Source organism: Convolutriloba macropyga, chromosome 4, assembly GCF_964194025.1.
Source record: "Convolutriloba macropyga chromosome 4, txConMacr16.3, whole genome shotgun sequence".
Lineage (NCBI taxonomy): Eukaryota > Metazoa > Xenacoelomorpha > Acoela > Convolutidae > Convolutriloba > Convolutriloba macropyga.
The window spans coordinates 25,963,242-25,984,345 of record NC_134471.1 but is presented as its reverse complement, the minus strand read 5'-3'; the positions used below and the strand labels follow the sequence as shown (position 1 = coordinate 25,984,345).

The window sequence follows — 21,104 nt, the reverse complement described above, 5'->3', positions numbered from 1 at the left end:
CTTTAACTTGATTACCCAACTAAATTCTTTATCAATTGCAGTTCTTGCTCAGTAAAAGCTATCACAAAGTTATTTCTTCGCAGTTATCTCTTCAATACTATTAAAACTTTTCATGCCTGAAAACCCCTTTCATTTTTAGCCCCATTTTTCTCATTCTTCAAGGCAGCATTGTGGTTCCCTTGGAGCTTGTAATTTCTAATTCTCCTCCCCCTCCCCCTCCCACGTCACTGTCCCCTTGCAGTCTTTACTTCATTCCAACTTTTTCGAGTCATGTTACCCCGCAGTGAAAAATTACCCTGTAAAATTGCATTAAAAGGTGACTAGAACTTTAGGGACACGAGCACTGCTGCATTTTGGAGTTCATTTTTGAGCTGATATTTGAAAATAATTATTAAACAGCATAAGAACAACGTACATATAACCTTTTTTAACCAAACGCGGTGATGCTAGTCTGGTAGGAAGCCCGAAAGGCAAATTATTGGGCAAAAACATGGATAGATTTTCCTTTTTCGTACCCAAGTGCGTCTAGAACCGCGATAAACTGGTAATATTTCCATTTACTAGCCTCAGATATGTATCTTTGGCCTGCGCAATGCAGCTACTATGGCCGAAATAAGTGAAGAATTCTCTAGTATGCATTTCCGCAAATGCAGCAGCACATAGATTAGTCTAGGAATAGTGGAGTGAAACAATATAAGTCTGTCTGGAGACAAGATTATCAGCCCCCCACATCAATTACGACAGTCTGCCCCTTAATGAATCCGCGCAAAATATACCCACGGGTTTGCTAGAACCATTTTCTTCCGCTAAGCAGCATTTCTCGTGCAAATTAGACTTTCTTCATGTCGCTAGCAAGTAAGAGCGCCTGCTTCAGAAAATGTAGTAACTTAGATTTAGGGAAAATATATTTGCTAACCGCTATACCCAGCGTGAACGTTTTCTAGAGAGCCTCCCCATTTTTTTACTCTCCTTGTCTTGTAATTTCCGCGCCAAAGGCTTTTTTTCGCATCTAATTATTTCACAAGTTGAGTTGTCTTGCTGTTGAGACTGCCAAAAAATAGCGCCTTTCTGATTTTTATTTCTGTACGCTACAGTTAATCTTGTCTGCAGTACCCTTTCAACCGGTAAATTACATTATCTGACCTTGAGATTTCTACGACTGCATTTTGCTGCCATCGACACTCAGCAAGCTAGTAAGTCTATAATACAATTTATAATACAATTTAATGTTAGAGCCTTCCTGGTTTTTTGGAGGGGGGGGGGGGGGGAGGGGTGTTGTTTAGGATATTGCCATCTTTTTGTGCTCCAAATCTGGCAAATTTTGATCTGGTAGGAAGTTTTATGTGAAAGAACCAGCAAAAGTTATTGTAAAAAGAGATATTCTTAAAGAAAAAATTGTTCCTTGACATAAAAAATTAACTTGCAGACGCTTTTTGCAATTCGTTGAAAAGTATTGCTATTTGAACTTTCAATTTTGATGACTAAGTTAACTGAACGATAAACTTGCTTGTGAACTGTACCTTATACATTTTTTGATGAATGTACAACGGATTTAGGGTATCAACTCAAGAAGCCTTCGCTTGCTTAAGCCTCAAGTTAAAAAGACTTTGATGAAAACACTCAAATAGTTTAATGGGGTAGTTTAAAACCACCCAATTTTTACAAATTGTCTGGGCAAAAAAATGTCAGTTTCTTCTTCTTTTCTTGCTTCTATCTATTCAAGCAAAAGTATACAACAGGGCAACTTTGAATGATTATATTGCACGATTTTGCAAGAGCGTTGCAGGATTTTGGCACTGAATGCATTATTTTGGGAGATTGTCGTCCAAAATCTTTTAACATCTTGCGAGGCAGCCTTTCATCATAAAACTGAGAATATGCAAATCAAAGAAACATGCTCAAACGTGATCAGCAGGTGACGTCTCAACAAATAGACGTACCAAAATATAGAGTTTTCAACCAATCTGATCAGTCGAGAAATTTGAAACACTGTATTCTTATGAATTCAATAAACCCAATCCCACCCCCCCCCCCCCAAAAAAAAAATAAAACACATTTTTTCTCTTCCAATTCAACTTTTCGTTTACACACATTAGCCATCTCAAAGTTTGAAAATTTTTTGAGCAGCTAATCAGAGAACAAAATTACATTTTGCTCAATTCTAAATGGCCAACAATGAAATTTCTGTATTTTCGTACGTCTGGCATTTTTACTAGCGCCATCAGAACAACGGTGTTATATAATCAATGCTACTTTTTCTTATACCAGCGGTACTTATAGTCAATGCTGGAAAGATGTACAAATGCCATTGCAACAAATTTATCACAGGCAAAGTAATATCGATTGATAATTACGCAAGTCTTCCAGGGCAAGAGCAATTATTTTTTTAATGATAATTGTTCCAATATTAAGGCCAATTGCTGCAAAAAACATTGAAGATATGAAATGTAAACTAAAAGTAAAGAAATAAAAACATGTAATTATGCGAATCCCCAAAAAGAACATTTATCGTTTGTTACAAATTCTCTATTGATGCTAGCATTGCTCATGTCAACCAAAATTGATAACGCTTAGCTGATTGAACAAATTAATGAAAGTTATATAAATTATTGTCTGTTCTGCAAAAACGGCAACTTGTAATATTGTTTTTTTGTTGTTCAGTATTCACCTGAAGTTGCCCTAGTCTAGAACTTGGCCTACGAAAAGAATTTGTTCCATTAATAAAGGGTATTATGAATAGACAAGGCTGGAACAAAAAGAGCTTTAAAAACTTTGCTATACTTTAATAATCGCCTCGACGTTTGCTCGACCCAAGAACTTACGACTACATTTGACTCAACCCAAGTTTCGTCACTCTAGACATTTGCTCGATACAAAAAATTCAGCTGAAGTTATTTTCTGTGAGCAAAGTTACTGAGAAGAAAGCATTGCGTCGAGCAAAATTCAAATCATAAATGAAAATGATTTCTCGTTGGTCATTTTCCTCAAAATAATGAATTACAAAAATGGGTCAGTTTATTGTCAGATAGGCCAAGCAAAAGGTTTTTAATCAGTCTGCATTTTTGCCTTTAATTCTTTTAAGGTAGTCAGGGGTCTATGATCCTTTTATCTTTTGCTATTCTAAAGAACCATCAATCTATGAAAAATCTGCTTTGTTTTTTTTTAAATGATATTCCATAATCTTGGAATGGTAAACAATTGAATAAAGCAAAATTTCCATCATGGCTAAAGGGAAGAAGGTCAATACAATTAGGCTACCTAGTTTCATTCAATCAGGTAATGTGGCAACATAGTCCTGCTGCTACAACTGCTTTGTCTTAAGAATTGCTAAAATTCTTAAGAATTTGGCAGTTTCTCTAACTGTGTCTCAAAGTGAAAAGCTTTCCAATAGTTCAAAACTATTCAGTCTTGCTGCGTTGTTGCTTCAGAATGTGCACAATAAAAGAAAATATGTTTTCCACATTGGCACGAGGCAAATTTATGAAAAGAGTTTTTGCTTGAGCTAGGAAAAGATCATGGTCGACTCAAAAAAGACTTTGAAAGACCATGCTTGGTTCAAAATTCCTAATAAAACTCTTTTGCTTGACGCACATGAGAAGTCCATGCTCTACAATAAATTCGCCTAAAAGAAATTTTGCTACAAAGAAAAAGACATTTGCTGAACCTGAACTAATAGTCTCGACTGTATAATTGTGGTTATTAATGATCCCCTTGCCAGACTATTTGGGTCTTTTCATGAGTCAAAGTCTGGAATAGGGTGTTCATATTTGCGTTGTATTTGCATTTCGCTAAAAGTGGTGTTCGTTTGAAAATAAAGTTGTCGACGGAGGGCTAGTTTAGAGCGGCGAAAATTTCTTTAGCCTGAGAAGAAAAATATTTAAGTGTCAACTAAATGAAAAAGAAAAGCTTCCGCGAAAGTTAACTGCTTTTTATTTACAGAATAATTTTTTCATCAAAATTTTGGGTAAGTTTTTCAAAATTTCTGCATCAGGTAAGAAAAGGTCACAAATTCACTAGTGAAACTTGCAATTTAAATAATGAAATTATCTTAATTTAAATTATATTCCATCCCGCAGGCAATTTATTTTTTTATATTCAGAGGAGCTATATATTTTTTTCGTTTTCCAATCAAAAACAGTCAACATATTTTTGGAGACGCAGTGTTTTACAGAGCGAAGAGGAGACAACTCTGAAGTTTGGCTCTTAGATTTGAAAAAAAATTAAGCGCCTGGTATTAGAACACTCAAATTGTGCATTAAATCCATTCAGCATTTAACAGAAATCGGGTTCAATCTTTATCACTAAAAGGAATTCTATAATTATACTTTGTACATATTATGTAGCCAAAAAAATTTTCTGGATGATTGTGGGAAATTTTCTGGGTTGAGCGGGGAATTTTTGTGTGATTTGAAATTTTTAGCGGTAATTTTTTTCACAGCATTCGATTAGTAGCGGTAGTTTTTTAACCGCTACTAATCGAATGCGGTGAACAAAAATCACCGCTAAAAATCGCAAATCCTACAAAAATTCACCGCTAAATTCATCGCAATTCTTACAAAAATTTAGCGCTTTCATCACATTCATTAAAAGATGCGATCGCTTTGTGGTTAATTTTTTTTTCACCGCTATTCACCGCAACTCTTAACTTATTTTTTCGACAAAACCTCGACCCGGGCATACTTTATATTGACATAAGAAAAACGATCATCATTATTATGCACTTTACAGCTTAAATAGGTTGTTGTACCCGCTCTAGCAAGGGTCAAGGCCAGGTTGTGACTAATACTTTTAGATTTATGAACTACACTCCAATTGATTATAGGCATTTTTTTCACAGTGGCACGATTTTGCACGTTTCTCCTGTGAATTACGTCATTTTTGATTTCAAGAACGGGCATATCCTTGAAATCGCAATCATAAGGGCTGTGAACATGAGAAATTGTGAACAAAGAATGAAAAAGGCCATGATTTTTAATTACAATCGGGCGCACAGGTGTACGATTCTCAGAATTCCCAAATGCAGTCCAGTAAGCAATAATGATAGTTGAGACAACAAGGAGGCTCGATAATGTGAGTTTGCCCATAATGTTCCGACTACGCTCATCCATATTCTGACTGACTAAGGAAAAGTCTAACAAATGAAGAGATTACAATTATACACAAATATGCGTTTTTGTATAAAAAAAACTGAAAACGACAAAATAAACAAAAACAAAAGAAATATTGGAAAAATTCATCATCTAAATTTACCAAAAAAATAGTAACAGAATGTAAAAAAACCATCAGATTAGGTAGGAATACACAAATTCACGTGTAATCAACTACAAGGCAAAAAGAAACGGTCCATAAACAGACTAGTTAACAAATCGACAAAAAGAAAATAAGGAAGTTCTAAAGAACCATCAATCTATGAAAAATCTGCTTTGTTTTTTTTTAAATGATATTCCATAATCTTGGAATGGTAAACAATTGAATAAAGCAAAATTTCCATCATGGCTAAAGGGAAGAAGGTCAATACAATTAGGCTACCTAGTTTCATTCAATCAGGTAATGTACCGCTAAAAATCGCAAATCGTACAAAAATTCACCGCTAAATTCATCGCAACTCTTACAAAAACTTAGGGCTTTCATCACATTCATCACTAAAAGATGCGGTCGCTTTGCGGTTAATTTTTTTTTCACCGCTGTTCACCGCAACTTTTACCTATTTTTTTCGACAAAACCTCGACCCGGGCATACTTTTCATTGACAAAAGAAAAAAGATCATCATTATTATGCACTTTACAGCTTAAATAGGTTGTTGTACCCGCTCTAGCAAGGGTCAATGGCAGGTTGTGACTAATACTTTTAGATTTATGAACTACACTCCAATTGATTATAGGCAGTTTTTTCACAGTGGCAGGATTTTGCACGTTTCTCCTGTGAATTACATCATTTTTGATTTCAAGAACGGGCATATCCTTGAAATCGCAATCATAAGGGCAGTGAACATGAGAAAGTACGAACAAAGAATGAAAAAAGGCCGTGATTTTTAATTACAATCGGGCGCAATGGTGTACGATTCTCAGAAGTCCAAAATGCACTCCAGTAAGCAATAATGATAGTTGAGACAACAAGGAGGCTCGATAATGTGAGTTTGCCCATAATGTTCCGACTACGCTCATCCATATTCTGACTGAATAATGAAAAGTCTAACAAATGAAGAGATTACAATTATACACAAATATGCGTTTGTATAAAAAAAACTGAAAACGACAAAATAAACAAAAACAAAAGAAATATTGGAAAAATTCATCATCTAAATTCACCAAAAAAAAGTAACAGAATTAAAAAAAACCATCAGATTAGGTAGGAATACACAAATTCACGTGTAATCAACTACAAGGCAAAAAAACGGTCCATAAACAGACTAGTTAACAAATCGACAAAAAGAAAAAAAGGAACTTCTAAAGAACCATCAATCTATGAAAAATCTGCTTTGTTTTTTTTTAAATGATATTCCATAATCTTGGGACGGTAAACAATTGAATAACGCAACATTTCCATCATGGCTAAAGGGAAGAAGGTCAATACAACTAGGCTACCTAGTTTCATTCAATCAGGTAACGTGGCAACATAGTCCTGCTGCTACAACTGCATTGTCTTAAGAGTTGCTAAAATTCTTAAGATTGTGGCAGTTTCTCTAACTGTGTCTCAAAGTGGAAAACTTTCCAATAGTTCAAAACTATTCAGTCTTGCTGCGTTATTTCTTCAGAATGTGCAACAGTTAAAGAAAATATGTTTTCCACATTGGCACCAGACAAATTTATGAAAAGAGTTTTTGCTTGAGTTATGAAAATATCATAGCCGACTCAAAAAAAACTTTGAAAGACCATGCTTGGTTCAAAATTCCTATTAAAACTCTTTTGCTTTACCCACATGCGAAAACCATGCTCGACAATGTATTCGCCTAAAAGAAATTTTGCTACAAATAAAAAGACTTTTGCTGAACCTGAACTAATAGTCTCGACTGTATAATTGTGGTTATTAATGATCCCCTTGCTAGACTATTTGGGTCTTTTCATGAGTCAAAGTCTGGAATAGGGTGTCCATATTTGCGTTGTTTTCGCATTTCGCTAAAAGTGGTGTTCATTTGAAAATAAAGTTGTCGACGGAGGGCTAGTTTAGAGCGGCGAAAATTTCTTTAGCCTGCGAAGAAAAATATTAAAGTGTCAACTAAATGAAAAAGAAAAGCTTCCGCGAAAGTTATCTGCTTTTTATTTACAGGATTAATTTTTCATCAAAATTTCGGGTAAGTTTTTCAAAATTTCCGCATCAGGTAAGAAAAGGTTACAAATTCACTAGTGAAAATTGCATTTTAAATAATGAAATTATCTTAATTTGAATTATATTCCATCCCGCAGGCAATTTATTTTTTTTTATATTCAGAGGAGCTATATATTTTTGTCGTTTTTTAATCAAGAACAGTCAACAAAGTTTTGGAGACGCTGTGTTTTACAGAGCGAAGAGGAGACAACTCTGAAGTTTGGCTCTTAGATTTGAAAAAAAATTAAGCGCCTGATTTTAGAACACTCAAATTGTGCATTAAGTCCAATTCACGTCCACTAAAATGCTTCATTCACTATTTAACAGAAATCGGGTTTAATCTTTATCATTAAAAGGAATTCCATAAATATACTTTGTACATATTATGTAGCCAAAAAGTTTTTCTGGATGATTGCGGGAAATTTTCTGGATTGAGCGGTGAATTTTTGTGCGATTTGCGATTTTTAGCGGTAAATTTTTTTTTCATAGCATTCGATTAGTAGCGGTAATTTTTTAACTGCTACTAATCGAATGCGGTGAAAAAAATTACCGCTAAAAATCGCAAATCGTACAAAAATTCACCGCTAAATTCATCGCAATTCTTAAAAAAACTTAGGGCTTTCATCAAATTCATCGCTAAAAGATGCGGTCGCTTTGCGGTTAATTTTTTTTTTCACCGCTATTCACCGCAACTCTTACCTTATTTTTTCGACAAAACCTCGACCCGGGCATACTTTTTATTGACAAAAGAAAAACGATCATCATTATTATGCACTTTACAGCTTAAATAGGTTGTTGTACCCGCTCTAGCAAGGGCCAATGGCAGGTTGTGACTAATACTTTTAGATTTATGAACTACACTCCAATTGATTATAGGCAGTTTTTTCACAGTGGCAGGATTTTGCACGTTTCTCCTGTGAATTACGTCATTTTTGATTTCAAGAACGGGCATATCCTTGAAATCGCAATCATAAGGGCAGCGAACATGAGAAAGTACGAACAAAGAATGAAAAAAGGCCGTGATTTTTAATTACAATCGGGCGCACAGGTGTATGATTCTCAGAATTCCCAATTGCAGTCCAGTAAGCAATAATGATAGTTGAGACAACAAGGAGGCTCGATAATGTGAGTTTGCCAATAATGTTCCGACTACGCTCATCCATATTCTGACTGACTAATGAAAAGTCTAACAAATGAAGAGATTACAATTGTACACAAATATGCGTTTGTATAAAAAAAGCTGAAAACGACAAAATAAACAAAAACAAAGAAATATTGGAAAAATTCATCATCTAAATTCACCAAAAAAATAGTAACAGAATAAAAAAAACCATCAGATTAGGTAGGAATACACAAATTCACGTGTAATCAACTACAAGGCAAAAAGAAACAAAGAAACGGTCCATAAACAGACTAGTTAACAAATCGACAAAAAAAGGAAGTTCTAAAGAACCATCAATCTATGAAAAATCTTCTTTGTTTTTTTTTAAATGATATTCCATAATCTTGGAACGGTAAACAATTGAAAAACGCAACATTTCCATCATGGCTAAAGGGAAGAAAGTCAATACAACTAGGCTACCTAGTTTCATTCAATCAGGTAACCTGGCAACATAGTCCTGCTGCTACAAATGCATTGTCTTAAGAGTTGCTAAAATTCTTAAGATTTTGGCAGTTTCTCTAACTGTGTCTCAAAGTGGAAAACTTTCCAATAGTTCAAAACTATTCAGTCTTGCTGCGTTGTTTCTTCAGAATGTGCAACAAAAAAAATTTGTTTTCCACATTGGCACGAGGTAAATTTATGAAAAGAGTTTTTGCTTGAGCTATGAAAATATCATGGTCGACTCAAAAAAAACTTTGAAAGACCATGCTTGGTTCAAAATTCCTATTAAAACTCTTTTGCTTTACCCACATGAGAAATCCATGCTCTACAATTTATTCGCCTAAAAGAAATTTTGCTACAAATAAAAAGACATTTGCTGAACCTGAAGTAATAGTCTCGACTGTATAATTGTGGTTATTAATGATCCCCTTGCTAGACTATTTGGGTCTTTTCATGAGTCAAGGTCTGGAATAGGGTGTCCATATTTGAGTTGTTTTCGCATTTCGCTAAAAGTGGTGTTCGTTTGAAAATGAAGTTATCGACGGAGGGCTAGTTTAGAGCGGCGAAAATTTCTTTAGCCTGCGAAGAAAAATATTAAAGTGTCAACTAAATGAAAAAGAAAAGCTTCCGCGAAAGTTATCTGCTTTTTATTTACAGGATTAATTTTTCATCAAAATTTCGGGTAAGTTTTTCAAAATTTCCGCATCAGGTAAGAAAAGGTTACAAATTCACTAGTGATAATTGCATTTTAAATAATGAAATTATCTTAATTTGAATTATATTCCATCCCGCAGGCAATTTATTTTTTTTTATATTCAGAGGAGCTATATTTTTTTTTCGTTTTTTAATCAAGAACAGTCAACAAAGTTTTGGAGACGCAGTGTTTTACAGAGCGAAGAGGAGACAACTCTGAAGTTTGGCTCTTAGATTTGAAAAAAAATTAAGCGCCTGATTTTAGAACACTCAAATTGTGCATTAAGTCCAAATCACGTCCACTAAAACGCTTCATTCAGCATTTAACAGAAATCGGGTTTAATCTTTATCATTAAAAGGAATTCCATAAATATACTTTGTACATATTATGTAGCCAAAAATTTTTCTGGATGATTGCGGGAAATTTTCTGGATTGAGCGGCGAATTTTTGTGCGATTTGCGATTTTTAGCGGTAATTTTTTTTTCACAGCATTCGATTAGTAGTGGTAATTTTTTAACTGCTACTAATCGAATGCGGTGAAAAAAAATTACCGCTAAAAATCGCAAATCGTACAAAAATTCACCGCTAAATTCATCGCAATTCTTACAAAAACTTAGGGCTTTCATCACATTCATCGCTAAAAGATTCGGTCGCTTTGCGGTTAATTTTTTTTCACCGCTATTCACCGCAACTCTTACCTTATTTTTTCGACAAAACCTCGACCCGGGCATACTTTTTATTGACAAAAGAAAAACGATCATCATTATTATGCACTTTACAGCTTAAATAGGTTGTTGTACCCGCTCTAGCAAGGGTCAATGGCAGGTTGTGACTAATACTTTTAGATTTATGAACTACACTCCAATTGATTATAGGCAGTTTTTTCACAGTGGCAGAATTTTGCACGTTTCTCCTGTGAATTACGTCATTTTTGATTTCAAGAACGGGCATGTCCTTGAAATCGCAATCATAAGGGCAGTGAACATGAGAAAGTACGAACAAAGAACGAAAAAAGGCCGTGATTTTTATTTACAATCGGGCGCACAGGTGTACGATTCTCAGAATTCCCAAAGGCAGTCCAGTAAGCAATAATGATAGTTGAGACAACAAGGAGGCTGGATAATGTTAGTTTGCCCATAATGTTCCGACTACGCTCATCCATATTCTGACTGACTAATGAAAAGTCTAACAAATGAAGAGATTACAATTATACACAAATATGCGTTTGTATAAAAAAAGCTGAAAACGACAAAATAAACAAAAACAAAAGAAATATTGGAAAAGTTCATCATCTAAATTCACCAAAAAAATAGTAACAGAATAAAAAAAAATACCATCAGATTAGGTAGGAATACACAAATTCACGTGTAATCAACTACAAGGCAAAAAGAAACGGTCCATAAACAGACTAGTTAACAAATCGACAAAAAGAAAAAAGGAAGTTCTAAAGAACCATCAATCTATGAAAAATCTGCTTTGTTTTTTTTTAAATGATATTCCATAATCTTGGAACGGTAAACAATTGAAAAACGCAACATTTCCATCATGGCTAAAGGGAAGAAAGTCAATACAACTAGGCTACCTAGTTTCATTCAATCAGGTAACGTGGCAACATAGTCCTGCTGCTACAAATGCATTGTCTTAAGAGTTGCTAAAATTCTTAAGATTTTGGCAGTTTCTCTAACTGTGTCTCAAAGTGGAAAACTTTCCAATAGTTCAAAACTATTCAGTCTTGCTGCGTTGTTTCTTCAGAATGTGCAACAGTAAAAAAAATTGTTTTCCACATTGGCACGAGGCAAATTTATGAAAAGAGTTTTTGCTTGAGCTATGAAAATATCATGGTCGACTCAAAAAAGACTTTGAAAGACCATGCTTGGTTCAAAATTCCTATTAAAACTCTTTTGCTTTACCCACATGAGAAAATGAGAAAACCATGCTCGACAATGTATTCGCCTAAAAGAAGTTTTGCTACAAATAAAAAGACTTTTGCTGAACCTGAACTAATAGTCTCGACTGTATAATTGTGGTTTTTAATGATCCCTTGCTAGACTATTTGGGTCTTTTCATGAGTCAAAGTCTGGAATAGGGTGTCCATATTTGCGTTGTTTTCGCATTTCGCTAAAGTGGTGTTCGTTTGAAAATGAAGTTGTCGACGGAGGGCTAGTATAGAGCGGCGAAAATTTCTTTAGCCTGCGAAGAAAAATATTAAAGTGTCAACTAAATGAAAAAGAAAAGCTTCCGCGAAAGTTATCTGCTTTTTATTTACAGGATTAATTTTTCATCAAAATTTCGGGTAAGTTTTTCAAAATTTCCGCATCAGGTAAGAAAAGGTTACAAATTCACTAGTGAAAATTGCATTTTAAATAATGAAATCTTAATTTGAATTATATTCCATCCCGCAGGCAATTTATTTTTTTTATATATTCAGAGGAGCTATATATTTTTTTTCGTTTTTTAATCAAGAACAGTCAACAAAGTTTTGGAGACGCAGTGTTTTACAGAGCGAAGAGGAGACAACTCTGAAGTTTGGCTCTTAGATTTGAAAAAAAATTAAGCGCCTGATTTTAGAACACTCAAATTGTGCATTAAGTCCAATTCACGTCCAGTAAAATGCTTCATTCAGCATTTAACAGAAATCGGGTTTTATCTTTATCATTAAAAGGAATTCCATAAATATACTTTGTACATATTATGTAGCCAAAAAATTTTTCTGGATGATTGCGGGAAATTTTCTGGATTGAGCGGTGAATTTTTGTGCGATTTGCGATTTTTAGCGGTAAATGTTTTTTTCACAGCATTCGATTAGTAGCGGTAATTTTTTAACTGCTACTAATTGATTGCGGTGAAAAAAACTTACCGCTAAAAATCGCAAATCGTACAAAAATTCACCGCTAAATTCATCGCAATTCTTACAAAAACTTAGGGCTTTCATCACATTCATCGCTAAAAGATGCGGTCGCTTTGCGGTTAATTTTTTTTTCACCGCTATTCACCGCAACTCTTACCTTATTTTTTCGACAAAACCTCGACCCGGGCATACTTTTTATTGACAAAAGAAAAATGATCATCATTATTATGCACTTTACAGCTTAAATAGGTTGTTGTACCCGCTCTAGCAAAGATCAATGGCAGGTTGTGACTAATACTTTTAGATTTATGAACTACACTCCATTTGATTATAGGCATTTTTTTCACAGTGGCAGGATTTTGCACGTTTCTCCTGTGATTTACGTCATTTTTGATTTCAAGAACGGACATATGCTTGAAATCTCAATCATAAGGGCAGTGAACATGAGAAAGTACGAACAAAGAATGAAAAAAGGCCGTGATTTTAAATTACAATCGGGCGCACAGGTGTAGGTTTCTCAGAATTCCCAAATGCAGTCCAGTAAGCAATAATGATAGTTGAGACAACAAGGAGGCTCGATAATGTGAGTTTGCCCATAATGTTCCGACTACGCTCATCCATATTCTGACTAACTAATGAAAATTCTAACAAATGAAGAGATTACAATTATACACAAATATGCGTTTGTATAAAAAAAGCTGAAAACGACAAAATAAACAAAAACAAAAGAAATATTGGAAAAATTCATCAACTAAATTCACCAAAAAAATAGTAACAGAATAAAAAACCATCAGATTAAGTAGGAATACACAAATTAACGTGTAATCAACTACAAGGCAAAAAAACGGTCCGTAAACAGACTAGTTAACAAATCGACAAAAAGAAAAAAAAAGGAAGTTCAGAAGTCAATCGATTTTTTTAAACCAAACGATTTTGAAATATTAAAAAAACTCTTGGATTCAACGCAAAATTTTTGACCGGCTCATCATTTTACATCATTTTAAGACCTCAAAGGATATGTCTTTTGCCAGACTCAGCTATAGGACAGAATTAGAAAATATCTACAGATAAAAAATTCAGAAAACTTTACGAAAACACACAGTTTTGAAGACATTTACGTCATCAGCTGTTATCTGAATACTATATGTTTAATATTTCAAATATTAATTTCAATTTTCACTCAATATACAAAATCTAAATTTTTGTGTGTTCAGTTTGGACTCAATTTATAATCAATGGGAGTTGCTACTAATGCGAATTTATTAAAGGACAGCAGAAAGAAGCACAAAAAATTGCCATTAAAAATGTTTATATGAAAACGCATAATTTGGAGGGTATCAAACATCAGCAGCACCATAAAGTATGCAAAGCAAGATATTGAAAGTGAAATCACAAGAAAGTATATTGAACTCCCCATCGACTTGAACAAATTTCAACTTGACAAAAAGGAAAAAAAAAATGTTCAAATTGTTCTAAACTTATAACAGCAAATAAAATCAAAGTCAACAAAACCATTATCTATTAACCCTTCATTAATCAGATAAATGTTTAGGACTACATAACAAAAAACATTTTCATGCAGAAACCAGAAAACAAAAATTGGAGAGAAGTGTCGAATTCATTTAAAAAACAATGTATTCAGTGAATATGTTTTGATATTAATTTGTTTTTTCTGTCAATACCAATTGGATCTCTCATTATCGCGATAATGTGGATAGAATAAATTAAAAAATACAAACTGGTATACAGAAATCAGTAAAATTTAAAAACAAATCGTTGTGTCAAAGCCATTAAAACCAATAGATCTCAACGGAAATCATTAAACACGTTAATTAATAAATGAGAGCCAATGATTAGCCTATGATATCATTCATCAATCAGAATCAAAACCATAAATTATTCTTTACTGTGTTTCTGCTTCCTGTTCAACTAAAAGTGTTTTCAACGCGATTGGTAACATTTGAGATAGATATTTTGCTAATAGAAGTTGGTTTTCAGCATTAGAAATTTCTATTTTTAACGCAATTTGTAAAACAATTGACTTTAGAATATGCGGGTAGAGTTTGAGTAAGTCAACAGAATGCGAGAGTCCACCTTGTTTTAAGATTCTCTAAAAACAATGAATGCGGAAAGAAAAGACTTAACCTTATATTTCGGTCGTCCCTATGTCGGTCGTCTAAGGTAGGTTTTGATATTTGGCCTTATTTTATAACTTTATGAACGTTTTCAGACTGTTTCTATTTGTGAAAACTTGCGAACATTTTGGTAATTTTCAATTTTGAAGGTGGTCATTTTCAGCAACCCAATCTCACATTTGTGCAGCTACTAGGTATTATATCACTCTAATCGACTTCTGCAAGATGAAAATACCATTATTATAAAAAAAACTTTTCACAGCATAATCCACGAGTCACAAATAAAAGCGAATTTTTTTGCTCAATCTCGTACTGAAATACGGGACCAATTTCCTGTTGTAGCCTTTGAGATTTTCTTTTTGTTATTTGTGGTGTGGCTTTGCGAGTATTTTATGAGCTCATAAAGTTTCATAGATTGAACATTCAATCAGAACTTACAGAAGCTTTTTCGTAAAAACATATTTCAACTAGATTGACTACGCCATTAAGATATATACATATTCCTTTATAAAAAGGCACTGTAAAATTAAAAACGATAAAGACCAGATAATTCTGCATAAAATATCTGCTGCAAAATTGTAATGTTAAGCAGTTGTATTGTTGTCGATGTATATAGTGTTTTATGTTCTTTGGAATTGCTTGAGAAAATCGCTTGGCTCCCTTTTAATTAGCGTCGATTTCTCAAAACTTCTCGACTAACTAATGATCTTGCTCAGCTAAATTTTTGCTTTATTTTAGCAGCAATTTTAAAATCTAAATACATGTTAGGTTTGCTTAAAGCTGAAAAGTTCATTTTTGTTTCCCATAACTAATTTCTAAATTGTTTAGACCTAAATTTTGCTGCTTTAGTTATCACATTACGGTAGTTTGTTAATTCATTTTGAAACAGTAAACTGAAGCTGAGATCTAATAGTACTTCTTAGCAGCCAAATTGGGGTCTGGCAATTAAGTATAAAGAACTAATTGAGGTGTAGAAAGCAGAAAAAACCAAAACGAAAATTTTTTTAATTGAACGCATGTTTTTCTACGAGCGTGCTTGTTAACTTGCGACGTAACTGCAACTATAAAATTAGTTGTTCTTTGATTTATACACCTCAATTTAATTAACTTTGGGCTCTAGGCACTCCATGATATATATATATATATATATATATATATATATATATATATATATATATATGTATATATATATATATATATATATATATATATATATATATATATATATTTATATGTATTTAGGAAATTAATTACATTTGTACTAGAAGCGTTATTTGCTATTTCTACTGTAGGTAAATTGGAAAGCGATCATTGCTTGCTAAGAAAAATTGTTCTATTCCCTTTTCAATAATAATAGGTCCATCAAACACTATTTGGATTTCGTCAATCGGTTCAATGCAATTGGGTAATACATTACTTTGAAAAAAAACTGTAAAAGCCCAAAAATTAGGCTTCTCATAAAATTTTCCAGGAAACATGAGTCAAAGGAGGTTTTCAAAGTTTTTTCTGTATTTTTTTAAAAATTGAACCACGCTGTCACCACAAGCTGAGATCTATAACTGTTTTTTAGCAGCAAAAATGGGGTCTGGCAATTAAGTAAGGAGAATTAAGTGAGGTGAAGAAAGCAGAAAAAAGCTGGAACAAAAAATTTTTTAATTGAATGCATGTTTTTCTACGAGCGTGCTTGTTAACGTGCGACGCAACAGCAAGTTTATTTAGTAAATTTAGTAGCTCTCTGAATTATACATCTCAATTTACTTAAACTTGGTTTCTCTAAAGATATGTTTAACATAAATTTAATTGCCGACAGAATTACTGCATTGTGTAGAGCGCGAGGTGTACTCGAAAAAACTTTATTTTAATGTGCTTTTTGACTGTGTTAATAGCCAATTGAGCCATAATTGTGTGTCTATCAGTTTACTTGGGCAATTACAGTGCGATTGCCAAACTTGAGATATTGAATTGAATTCCAATTTAGGAATTGAGCTTTCGCGACGCGAAAGGCTATGCTGTACTATAGCTTGTTTTGAAAAGCAGTTGACTAAATTGGATTGCAACTGAGTTAGTTGAACGCAAATGAGATGAGTGAGACTAAACAATAAACAAAATTAGATTAAGAAGAAGTTAACGAAATTATGGGTTCATTTACGCACGAAAGAGGAGATCAGTATATTTTGTAGGTCTGTAAAAAAGACAATTTCCTGTCTCTAACACACAAACGTGAATGGACAATCGAATGGCAAATGAGAAATGAACAAAGTTACTGCCCATGAAAATTTTTAAAAAATAACTAAGAATTAAATACGATAATGGATATTCTAATGACAATTATACAGTCCGTATCCCCTGTTGAGGAAATTGATGTTTTAATAAATTAAAAAAGGAACATTAGTACTTATTCACCGGTAATATACTATTGAAATATTAAAATAATAAATTAAAATATAAAATTTGGAGAGTTTTTCAATTAGTTTTTTTTCAGAATTATCTGATTGTTGTTCTGCCTCAAATACTGTCATTTTGCGTTCAATTGGTAAATTGAGACTAGAATCTACTGTCCATTTTTCATCGGGTTTTCTGGGGGAGGCTACACCAGTGAACGTTGTATCTGAGACAGGAATTTCAACAGAATACTACTGCGTATTCTGTATATTTTGAATGATGGTCCGAGTTTGTCGATCAGAACCCTTCTTTTGCTGTTTTAGTTGTCTTTTTTTTTCTTCGCACCGAGTATGTGTCCAAATCAGAAGTATCGCTGACTTTTATGGTTCGTTTCTCTTTTCTCAACTCGGGGTGTAATTTGCGGCGCGAATGGACCTGCTGCAGATGGCTGTGTTGGTGGAGCCGCAATTGGTTCTGCTGGACTAAAATGAAGAAATTGCGTTAGATCAGGTCATTGTGTTTCCGATTTTGCTTAGGAATATTCTTTCTGAGGGCTCTGGCCACTTTGCTTGACATAGAAATACATGACCGTCCAGATATAATACTTATGTCATCAGGCTGCTTTGAGTGCGTTTTATCATTTTGTTCTTAGAATTTTTCCTCAAAAATTCCTTTTTGTGTTTAGTAACTTTTTGTTCAAGGGTCTTTTCTGGAATTTTCTTGGGTCTTCTATCAATATATTGCCCTTTTTCCGTATCGCGTTCTTAACTCGTCCCAACTTTGGCTATTTCCGAGTTGCGGACACGTACCTCGGTACCTTTAGGTTCTTTGATGACGCTAGTTGTTGGACTGACCTTTCCAACCGTACTTCCCGGAGCCAAAACTTCGTAAAGACCGTGCAGATTTTTCTTCTGCCTATGTGCTGCTTTCTAGCAATCTTGACTTGAATCCTCCGTTCGCTGCGCGGAATTGCTCTCGAAATACCCTCTCACCACATCAGTCTGACCTCCTTTTCCTTCATATTTTGTTGCTTTTTGTGAGCACGGGCATTCACGGCGCAGATTACTTTTTCTATCTCCACATCTGATCACATTCCAGTATCTGCTTGTCAATGAGATGCGATCGGCCGGGGATGGTATCTTCATCTAAATATTGTTTAATTATTTAATTATTGTTTATTTTTTTATTATTCTATTTGCTTGTGGTATTAGATACTGGTGTACTACATTGTCTGCCAAAGTGTGCTTCAAATGATGTTATATACATATATGTATTTAGGGATTTAATTACAGTTGTGTTAGAAGCGATATTTACCATTTCTGCAGTAGGGTATTTTGAATAGCGATTATTGCTTGCTAAGAAATATTGTTATATTCCCTTTTCAATATTATTGGGACCACTAAAGTCTATTTGGAATTCGTCATTCGTTTCAATGCAATTGGGTAAAGCTGACCCTTTGCTGTGCGGAATCACTGATTTTAAATTCTCACCAATTTCTGTGCAGGCTTTGCACTCACTAGCCTTAGCTAGTACATCTCGTTGGATATTAGTCCACCAGGTTTTTTGGGCCAGCGAAAGCATGGCGAAATCCACTGGATGGGTGGAATGAATATCCTCTAGTACGGCATCTTTTATTGCCATTGGTATCGCTATTCTTTCCTCAATACACAGACACCGTTGTTTGACGCTCATGTCTCGACAGTAGGGGTGGATATAGGGCTTTATATCCTTATCCATTTTTCATCGTTACGGATGACGCAATCTCTAACTTCCTTCAGGATGGCGTCTTTCCCAATTAGAATTGCCAGTATTTTTTAACTGAAAGTTCGATTGATTGTGTCTGTCAGTCTAAGGTCAACCGTAGTATTCATGGCACTGGTTGATAGCGTTGTTTCTGTATTAGAGGCATTGTTTGTTCCGGGTATGTATTTGAGGGCGAGTTGTCCGAGAAGGTTACTCGGGCTTTGGTAGGTGTAGATTTGTTGGATTTAACTCTTTGAATTTTTGAATTGACGTTGATTGAATGATTTTCTGAATAGTCAATTCTAGAGTTATTCTGGGCAAATAGCGAGGTATTTTTTGGTGCGTTGTATTTATAATTGGAATTTTTTATTTTTGCGCCTAATTTAAAGAATTTAAAAAAATTGGGGTTATTATTCGAGTTCTTATCAAATGTGGGCTATATTGTACTTATTGTTCAGATTGTTTACATTCTTTACTGTCTGAAATTTGCAGTGTAGATGCATAAAATTTGTTAATGGAATGTGAGTTGGGCATTGGTAGATTATTTAGTGCAAATTCTGGTTTAGAATGTGTAACGGATATTTGCGACGCGATTGACGTTTTAGGTGGGGATTAATAGGTTTATTTGGTTGTGTCAATTGCGATACAATTGGTATTGAAGTAATCTGAGTATTCTGAGTTGGTGATTGCGATGTAATTACCTTAATCTGGATTTGAGAATTGTCAATAATTGAATTAGTTGTTTGCCGTGCAATTAACTTAGTTGACTTTAGTGATGGCGAAATTATCTTTTGAAAACAATCTAGTTTCTTTAATGATTGTCGTTTATGTTCAAAAAGGTAAAAGAATTGCGAATTTCGTTGCTACCACAAAGTGTTCATCGTAAGATTTATTTCACTTACCTCTGGCTAAAGGGTTTCGAGAGATGTAATCTACAAGGCCCATTTTTGTCCACGTTTATGTTCAAGAGTGAAATGAAGTAGGCGATCGATCCATCTAGAGAGCCGGCTATTATAAAAACTATTTGATCGATGTTCCTTGATGATTGATAGTAAAGCTTGATGCTCAGTTATGACAGTGAATTCCTATCCATAACGATAGTATTTAAAATAATTGACCAAACAAATTCCAGTGGTTCTACTTCGTTAACACTGTAGCTTTCCTCTGTGGAATTGAGAAAAGGTGATGCAAATGCTATTGGCTTCCATCAGGAATGTTTTAATCAAGCGCTGCGCCGAGTCTGGCACAGGATGCATCGTATTTTACTCGAACCTCCAGTTCGGGATTATAATGCCATTTTTCAGTGCTTGCAGCAATTTTTCCTTTTATAATTTTAAAGTGTTTGGTATGTTTTTCAGTCCACAGAAATTTGGCAAATTTTCTAAGAAAAGGTCTAAAAGTGTGTCAAAGCGATGCTAGATTCGGTATAAATTTAGAAATGTAGTTTACTGATCCAAAGAACGGTCTTAATTGTTTTAATGTTGATGGTGGTGGTATTGCTAAAATAGCTGCGGTTTCAATTTCAAGTGGTGAAAGACCGGTTTTGGCGAATTTATATTCGAGCCATTCAATCTCTGTTTTGGCCAAAATGACATTTTTGAAGATTAACTCTCAAGTTATTGCATTTAATTTTCTAAGACCTTCAACGACATAAGTGAGGTGATCAGATTCTGGTCCCGTGTTAACAATTATGATATCAACAAGGAAACAATAGATGTTTTGAAGGCCTACAAATGTGTTGTGCATTGCTTTTTGAAATTCAACTGGCAAGTGCGTGAGACCGTAAAATCCGGTTTTAAATTCAAATATGCGTGTGAATTCTCCACAAGTGATGTTAAAAATATTGTGTTTTGCGGTGTCTTTTTGTATTTTTAACTGTCTATAGGCATATTTAAGGCCTATTGTTGACATATATGCTGGTTGGCCATTTTGTGTGTTTGTGAGGTGTTGTGATATTGAGTCTACTAACATTTCTATGTTAGTCATTTGATATTTATTTTTATGAATTGATTTGTTGAGGACTTTAGAGTCCAATTCCAACTTTATTGATTGATCTTTCTTCACTGTAATTACTATTGGTGATATGAAAATTTCATCAGAACAGCTCGATAGCTTTTCAGTGTGGCCTTTTTTGAAGACAATCTAATTCAACCGCAACTCTAAGTTGGAGGTTAATTGGGACGCGGCGACCTTTTTGACGCTTTGCTCTAAACTTTTGACGAAAATTTGATTTAACTACATGTGTCTTGGATAGGCCAATTCTTGAAACCAGAAGAAGAAATTGCGACGCGATTGTTTGTTTTTTATGCATGTAGAATTATCGTTATTTTAAACGCTTTTACCCTTTTTGCTTGTTATTGCACCCCTGCCAACCCAAGGCGACTGAAAAGGTCT

At 34.2% G+C, this 21,104-nt stretch overlaps 2 protein-coding genes across 4 annotated transcripts in view; both read left to right on the top strand.

Moving 5' to 3' along the window:
- The window catches only part of LOC142337555 (uncharacterized), a 288,613-nt gene that overhangs the window by 107,914 nt on the left and 159,595 nt on the right, over positions 1-21,104 (top strand). The window lies entirely within an intron of this gene.
- Positions 1-21,104, top strand: part of LOC142338344 (uncharacterized) — a 123,069-nt gene that overhangs the window by 21,821 nt on the left and 80,144 nt on the right. The window contains exon 1 of one of the 3 annotated variants that reach the window (XM_075388053.1): positions 829-1,193. The exons of the other annotated variants lie outside the window; for them this stretch is intronic. The gene's annotated coding sequence lies outside the window, so the exon portion shown is untranslated. Of the gene's footprint in view, positions 1-828; positions 1,194-21,104 lie in introns of those variants that run through there. 3 annotated transcript variants of the gene reach the window in all.